At 45.3% G+C, this 8,138-nt stretch overlaps 1 long non-coding RNA gene across 1 annotated transcript; it reads right to left on the bottom strand.

The window, feature by feature from the left end:
- Positions 1-924: 924 nt before the first annotated feature.
- Positions 925-1,687, bottom strand: LOC135568533 (uncharacterized). The gene is made up of 3 exons (XR_010462669.1): positions 1,187-1,687; positions 1,070-1,106; positions 925-993 (listed from the first exon to the last, which is right to left on the bottom strand). It is a non-coding gene; the product is annotated as an uncharacterized LOC135568533 (long non-coding RNA).
- Positions 1,688-8,138: the final 6,451 nt, after the last annotated feature.

Raw genomic sequence — 8,138 nt, 5'->3', positions numbered from 1 at the left:
ATGATGAAATCAACAAAACGAGTGATGGAAAGGAACAACTATCACTGCCAGGCCATCCTGTATTCATCAACCCAGTCAATTTAGCATTTCTGCAGGATTTTTGAGCATGTCAAATTTCTTATGGCATTTGGCCCCCAAAAAAGTGACGTACTTCCTATGAAATCATATTGTAAATGGACAAAACATTACTTATGAGCATGTAAAAATATGATAATAAAATTGGACAAAGGTGTATTCATAACAGTTCTTACACATGTCTAATTCACAAAGAAAAAAATCGAAAAGAATTTCAAAAACGGTCCAGAAAGCACTTTAAGGCGTGATAAGTTTGACAAAAAAATATTTTCAAAATTTTGCTTTTGGACGTTGACTTGGGTTACATTTCCAATATGAAAAACCACGGTGGAGCGGATTCGCCACCTGTTGAATTTTAAAGTGTTACAACTGGCAATTGCCATATGGCATTTGCAATACACTTTGCATGAATCAACGCCAATTGGGTGGTATTGGACAATGTGTATATGGTTTGTCCGATGCCAATGGCTTCCCATTCATTTTGTCCAATACAGGGGTCTTCCCTTACATTTAATAAACGATGGAGGCCACTGTTCTTAGGGCCCTTCAATGCTGCAGACATTTTTAGTACACTTCCCCAGATCTCTTAATCAGGGATTTGTCTGACAGTCTCACTGTATACAATGCATGCCTACATCTAAAGTATGAACATATGAGGAATGTCTGACAACTCACCCCATCACAAATGCTCTTATGTAGACCCAAGCTTTTATTTTGAATCAGTAGCAAGGTAAAAAGATGAGAAAATAAAAGAATTAACTGAACAGTAGTCACTTTTACTACAGACTGCACACCACCTGTTCTCAATTAGCAAGCAATGGACATGAAACATTTCAAAGAGACAAGGCATTTTTTAAAGTCAAATTGTTTATTGATTCCATCACACTAGAGTAGCAAGAGCACCAGCAACTTCCTGGTCTAAAAAGCAGAAAGAAATGCAAACAGTGTCAGCAACACAGAATGTTAAGTAACCAATGTCAAAAACAATACTCACCATTAGAGCTTCTAGAGGATGAATCCATTATATTTCCCTGTTGATAGATATATGGTTGGTACAAAGGCCTTCAAATTCAGAAAGCAAAGTTCAGAGCAGGTTAAAGTGAACCATTACCTTGCAGAATCCTTCACTAGTGTTGGATATATGCTTGGTGCACCAATGCTAACATAACCGTCCTTGGGAGCATTTCCACTGTCAACAGGCATTGCCTCCCTAGAGTGTAGCTGATTTGGGAGACTCCAGTTCTGCCATTCTTGTAGTGCGATTTGAAACTGTAGGAAGAGATTGGGATGACACCCGACTGTTCAACAACTCTGGCCTGAGAATTACCAGAGGCACCATCTTCAGTGCTTTCGTAGTGCTTCTGCTGAGAATTTGGGGCCAGTTGCTGCTGGGAAATTTGGGCTGCATGCAAAATTGATGAGGAATGGGGTTGGGTTGCTGCTGGGCCATTTGAGCTGGATACCTCACTTGCTGGGGCTCGACGGCCAGTTCCTTCTGCTGCTGGGGCTCGACGCCAGTTCCTTCTGCTGCTGGGGCTCGACGGCCAGTTCCTTCTGCTGCTGGGGCTCGACGGCCAGTTCCTGCTGCTGCTCGACGGCCAGTTCCTGCTGCTGCTGGCGCTGCTGCTGCTCGACGGCCAGTTCCTGCTGCTGCTCGACGGCCAGTTCCTGCGGAGGCTGCTGGACAATGGCGGCCAGATGATTCTCCTGTTGGAGCATTTTAGCTCGATACCATTTGCTGGGGCATGGCGGTCAGTTCCTTCTGCTGAGGTTCAGGGGCCGGTTGCTTCTGCTGCTGAGGTTCAGTGGATGTTCGATTCTTCGGACATTTGAGCTGGATGCCACACCTGCTGAGGTTGCTGGGCTATGGTGGTTGGTTCCTTCAGCAGTAGAGGCATAGGGGCTAGTTGCTTCTGCTGGGGAAACTGAGCAGGATGCCACCCCAGCTGGGGCACGGCGGTCGGTTGCTTCTGCTGCAGGGGAATTAGAGCAGGATGCCACACTTGCTGGGGCCACACTTGCTGGCGGTCGGTTGCTTCTGCTGCAGGGGAATTTGAGCAGGATGCCACACTTGCTGGGCACGGCGGTCGGTTGCTTCTGCTGCAGGGGCATTTGAGCAGGATGCCACACTTGCTGGGGCACGGCGGTCGGTTGCTTCTGCTGCAGGGGCATTTGAGCCACACTTGCTGGGCACGGCGGTCGGTTGCTTCTGCAGTGAAATGGATGCCACACTTGCTGGGGCACGGCGGTCGGTTTGCTTCTGCTGCAGTGTTTGAGCAGGATGCCACACTTGCTGGGGCACGGCGGTCGGTTGCTTCGGCTGCAGGGGCATTAGAGCAGGATGCCACACTTGCTGGGGACGGTGGTCGGTTGCTTCTGCTGCAGGGGCATTTGAGCAGGATGCCACACTTGCTGGGGCACGGCGGTCGGTTGCTTCTGCTGCAGGGGCATTTGAGTAGGATGCCACACTTGCTGGGGCACGGCGGTCGGTTGCTTCTGCAGTGTGTGAAATGGATTCCACACTTGCTGGGGCACGGCGGTCGGTTGCTTCTGCTGCAGGGGCATTTGAGCAGGATGCCACACTTGCTGGGGCACGGCGGTCAGGTTGCTTCGGCTGCAGGGGCATTAGAGCAGGATGCCACACTTGCTGGGGGACGGCGGTCGGTTGCTTCTGCTGCAGGGGCATTTGAGTAGGATGCCACACTTGCTGGGGCATGGCAGTCGGTTGCTTCTGCAGTGTGTGAAATGGATTCCACACTTGCTGGGGCACTGGATTCCACACTTGCTGGGGCACGGCGGTCGGTTGCTTCTGCTGCAGGGGCATTAGAGCAGGATGCCACACTTGCTGGGGCACGGCGGTCGGTTGCTTCTGCTGCAGGGGCATGGCGGTCGGTTGCTTCTGCTGCAGGGGCATTTGAGCAGGATTCCACACTTGCTGGGGCACGGCGGTCGGTTGCTTCTGCTGCAGGGGAATTAGAGAAGGATGCCACACTTGCTGGGGCACGGCAGTCGGTTGCTTCTGCAGTGTGTGAAATGGATTCCACACTTGCTGGGGCATGGCAGTCGGTTGCTTCTGGTGCATTTGAGCTGGATGCCACACTTGCTGGGGCACGGCGGTCGGTTGCTTCTGCTGCACGGGCATTAGAGCAGGATGCCACACTTGCTGGGGCACGGCGGTCGGTTGCTTCTGGGGCATTTGAGCTGGATGCCACACTTGCTGGGGCACGGCGGTCGGTTGCTTCTGCTGCAGGGGAATTAGAGAAGGATGCCACACTTGCTGGGGCACGGCAGTCGGTTGCTTCTGCAGTGTGTGAAATGGATTCCACACTTGCTGGGGCATGGCAGTCGGTTGCTTCTGGTGCATTTGAGCTGGATGCCACACTTGCTGGGGCACGGCGGTGGACGGGCATTAGAGCAGGATGCCACACTTGCTGGGGCACGGCGGTCGGTTGCTTTTGCAGCATTTTATTAGGATGCCATACTTGCTGGGGCACGGCGTTCCGTTGCTTCTGGGCATTTGATTAGGATGCCACACTTGCTGGGGCACGGCGGTCGGTTCCTTCTGCTGCAGGGGCATTTGAGCTGGATGCCACACTTGCTGGGGCACGGTCGGTTCCTTCTGCTGCAGGGGAATTTGAGCTGGATGCCACACTTGCTGGGGCACGGCGGTCGGTGGTTGCGCTCAGCATGTGAGCTTGATGCCACACTTGCTGGGGCACGGCGGGCGGTTGCTTCTGCTGCAGCATGTTAGCTTGATGCCACACTTGCCGAGGTTGCTGGGACATGGGGGCCAGTTCCTTCCGCAGGATGGCGGCCGGATGTTTCTGTTGCGCTTGCAGTTGAGATGTCTGAGACTTATAATTGCCATATCCTAGAGACGGAAGTGATCCTGCATAGAGCCATGCTGCATTAGAATCCAGTGCAGGAGACCAATCACCTAGGTAAAAAATATAAACTGTAAAATGCCAGCCTTTGAAGGTTATGGAACTGCGTAGCTGTTATTTGAAATGAACTCACCTTCTGATGTAGAACACGTTATCCCTCCAATTAGCAGGCAACAAAGCCAAGAAACTCTTCAGGAAAAAGAATGTATGTTATAAACATAGCTACCTGTAACATCTGAAGGACAAGGGAAACAAACTAAATCAATACCTGAAAGCGATTCCAATCATCACAGCCATTTTGCCCTCAAAACCTCACCAGTATTCAGAACTAATGGTAGGCATACGTCCTACCAGAATATCCCTTTTACTATATTTGCCAGATGTTTGGTTGCTCCTTTTAAAGGAATCCCAGACCCTTCTAATGTTGTTGGCTAATTAAGGACAGCTGTCAGCCACTGAACTACATTCAATTTCTATTTCCAAATTGACCCCTAAATCCTACACCTTGATCTAAACACAAGGATTTAATAGGGATAAGCAATATGGCCACAATTGCATCCAGCCTATCAGAAGGCAAGGTGAAGCAATTAACATATTGCTTTACCCTATCTGATCATTTCAAATGCCCATAAGTGACTAAGTGGTAGGTGTAGGAGCTAGGGGTTGATTTGGAATGCAGAAATTTACTCAGGTCTGGTTGATTCTCTAATTGAGATCCTGACAGGTTTGACAGCCCTTACTCTAAAGCACGCGTCAAACTCATTACACGGAGGGCCGAGTGTTTGCGGATTTTCACTCCTTCCTTGTACTTGATGGCTGAATTAAGTCCACTAATTACTCTCACCTACAGTAGTTGTCTTGGTCTTAAATGAAAGGAAAAAACAAAAACCTACAGACACTAGGCCCTCCATGGAATGAGTTTGACACCCCTGCTCTAAAGTAGGAAACACATTTTGTCTTGGCAATTCATTGATCGGTTTAAATTATTGCTTGTACAAAATTCACTTGGCTCATTTGAGATTAGAGGCTGAATGAGCAGTTAGGCACCATTATTTTACACATGCCTTCTTTAAAACCGTGTGTTTCATTCAGCATAGCAACATTAGATGGATAACAGTTTCATTTGCACAAAGTGCAACATCTTAGACAAATTCTGATTTCAGACAGACACCAATTAAACACTCATGTTATGCTTTTGATGATCTGAGTCTTTAATTTTCAGAGGCAAACATACAGTAGGGCTCGTTTGAGTGGTAAGGCTAAAGCAACTGACTGTAGACCAAAGTCAAGAAGTAAAGTCAGGAGAGGTGCATCTGCGACAACCGAAAGTCGGATACTAACTTCATTTTCCAACAGCAAGGCTCAGATCACCATGGCAGTGTTGCCATTGTTTATAAAAGGTTTCCTTTATAATGTAAAACTGTGCTTTGACATATGCATTGATGGGTCTTAGATTTTTAGACTGGGTATCTCTAAAATGCTTTGTGACTACTGCTGATGCAAAAAAGGGCTTTTAAGAAATACATATGGTTGATTGACAGATTTGTATTATTATAAAAAATAACAATATTATTATTATCATCATAATCTTTATTATTATTATTATGTTACAGGTGAGACATACCCAGAAATGTCAACATCTTGGCAAGTGCTCAAATCTGTACAGCAGCCCCAGACAATCATGTACAGTAGCTCCAATTTACAAGAATGGGTTTACAAGGCAGTGATGAAAAAGTTTATATGAGCGCTAATTAAAACATACAATGATATATATTTGATACAATTACCCATTCAAAACTGTTGTTACAAAATCACTTCTCATTGTGTTCATTTCAAGGTTTCACAAACATAAAATAACTATCTAGTTAATGTTTCTCAGACTAACACACTGTTGAGTTTCCTATTTACTAAAGGACAGTCATTAAGACAAAACACAAAGAGTTGTAATATAATCTGTATACATGTCATTCTATACTGAAGACAGGTACATTCTGAAAGATTTTTGATGATGTTAATGTGATAACACATTCTTTATTCATCTCTCAATTTAGGATAATATCATTTATTTTTTACTTTACTGAAATTGTATTATTTATGTTGTCTCATACCATGACAATACACTAACTTTCTCGGACATTCGGTGTCCGTTTTATAAAATAATCAAATATTGGTCATTTTTCCGCTGTGCCGGAAAATCCCACAAGAGGGCATAAGCAATCATATTGCAATTGTACAAAACATCACGAATCACCACGTGGCCTTATCTCCAAAACGGAAAATATTTTGAAGCCGAAACTTGGTGAGCGTAGGTTTGGCATAATGGGCAGTTGGCCCCGAACAAGATGGCGTCTAGGCCTCAACGGTTTTTGAGTTATGGCCATTTCTCTGGGATTAAAGGTCCAAAATGAAAATAGAGAAATAATTTTTCCGCTTCACGTCAAAGTCAAGGAGCCTCCGGTGTCAATGAAAAAAGAATCAGCCATTTATCTATCGTCATTTAAGAGAAATCGTACAATGACAAATTGGTGATGTTCAAAGATAAGCGTTTTTTTTTAAACAGTTACAGATCCAGTTGCAAGGTGTTCATACGAATCTTTTTAAAGTGTGCTGCGGAGCTCTGCGAGATTTCTGTGATTTTCTATGATTTTCTGAAATAACATACACTCACTAAACCCTCCGTAAATAACTCAGTTCGTAACGTAAAGACTTAAAACTCAGGATTCTGTAAAGGTATACCACAATGAGAATATGTGTTTAGCTATAGCTTCCTGTGCCAACCGGAAGTGCCATAATTGGTGTCACAGGGGCTGTTTCGAAGGGTTAAAAAGGTCAGATCTTTTCAAAACTTCATATGTGTGATTAGGCAACCCCCATGAACTGTAAGTCAGTCATTTCTCTCAACAGATGTCAAAGAAAAGCTCTCACACATCATACATTGCCTGCACCTCTAAATTCAACCTGAAGCCTATGTGGGTTATGAATGCCTTATGAACCTGTCTTCAATGACAGTACATCAGACCAATATGAGGTCTACCTGTGTCAATTCTAAGCTTCCTGAAGCAACCGGAAGTGATTAAAATCACCCTAAAAGTGTTTTGAAACACATAACCTGTCATTATGAAAATCACTGTATTCAAACCTGTGTAGATCAGTCAATTCCTAACTTCAAAACTTAAAACTCATGATTCTGTAAGTGGCTATCTCAATTAAGACATGTGTTTACTTATAGCTTCCTGTGCCAACCGGAAGTGACTTTAATTGGGTCACACTGTCTGTTTTGAAGGTTAAAAAATTCACATATTTTTAAAACTTCATACCACAATGAGAATATGTGTTTAGCTATAGCTTCCTGTGCCAACCGGAAGTGCCATAATTGGTGTCACAGGGGCTGTTTTGAAGGGTTAAAAAGGTCAGATCTTTTCAAAACTTCATATGTGTGACTAGGTAACCCTCCTGAACTGTAAATCAGTAATTTCTCCCAACAGATGTCAAAGAAAAGCTCTCACACACATACACAGCAAGGATGGAGTGAAAAAGTGTGGTGCTTAAAGACACAGAGAGCAGGCAATGGCATTACCATAATCTCTAGGCCGTGCAGAGTTCAACGAGATATCCCGCTTGACCGTAGCTCGCTCGGTCTGAGCGCAGCGACCATGAGAAAAGTAGGCCCAAAATGAAGCCTGTCCCACAACGTCATTTGCTTTTGGGTGACAGAGAGAGAACCGTTAGGGTGAGAAGCACAATCCGACCTCTTGTACGTTCCTAAGGTCCTCCCGATCCGTGCAAGCCTAACCTTGACCGTGTGGCATTAACCCTTAATAGTTAAAAGAAGGTGTTTACTTCAAAGAGTTTGCATTGACTTCTCTCCCCATAGGAATACATTGCCTGCACCCCTAAATTCAACCTGAAGCCTATATGGGTTATGAATGCCGTATGAACCTGTCTTTGGTAACAGTCCATCAGGCCAGTATGAGGTCTACCTGTGTTGATTCTAAGATTCCTGGACCAACCGGAAGTGGTTAAAATCACCCTAAAAGTGTTTTCCATACCCTGCCTGCAGTTTGATAGACATAGTGCATTCAACCCTGTGTAAATCAGTCAGTTCTTAACGTAAAGACGTAAAACTCAGGATTCTGTACAAGCATACCCCAATGAGGATATGTGTTGACTTATAGCTTC

Source organism: Oncorhynchus nerka, unplaced genomic scaffold, assembly GCF_034236695.1.
Source record: "Oncorhynchus nerka isolate Pitt River unplaced genomic scaffold, Oner_Uvic_2.0 unplaced_scaffold_1510, whole genome shotgun sequence".
In the NCBI taxonomy this organism is placed as follows: Eukaryota; Metazoa; Chordata; class Actinopteri; order Salmoniformes; family Salmonidae; genus Oncorhynchus; species Oncorhynchus nerka.
This window is presented reverse-complemented; position numbering and strand designations above follow the sequence as displayed.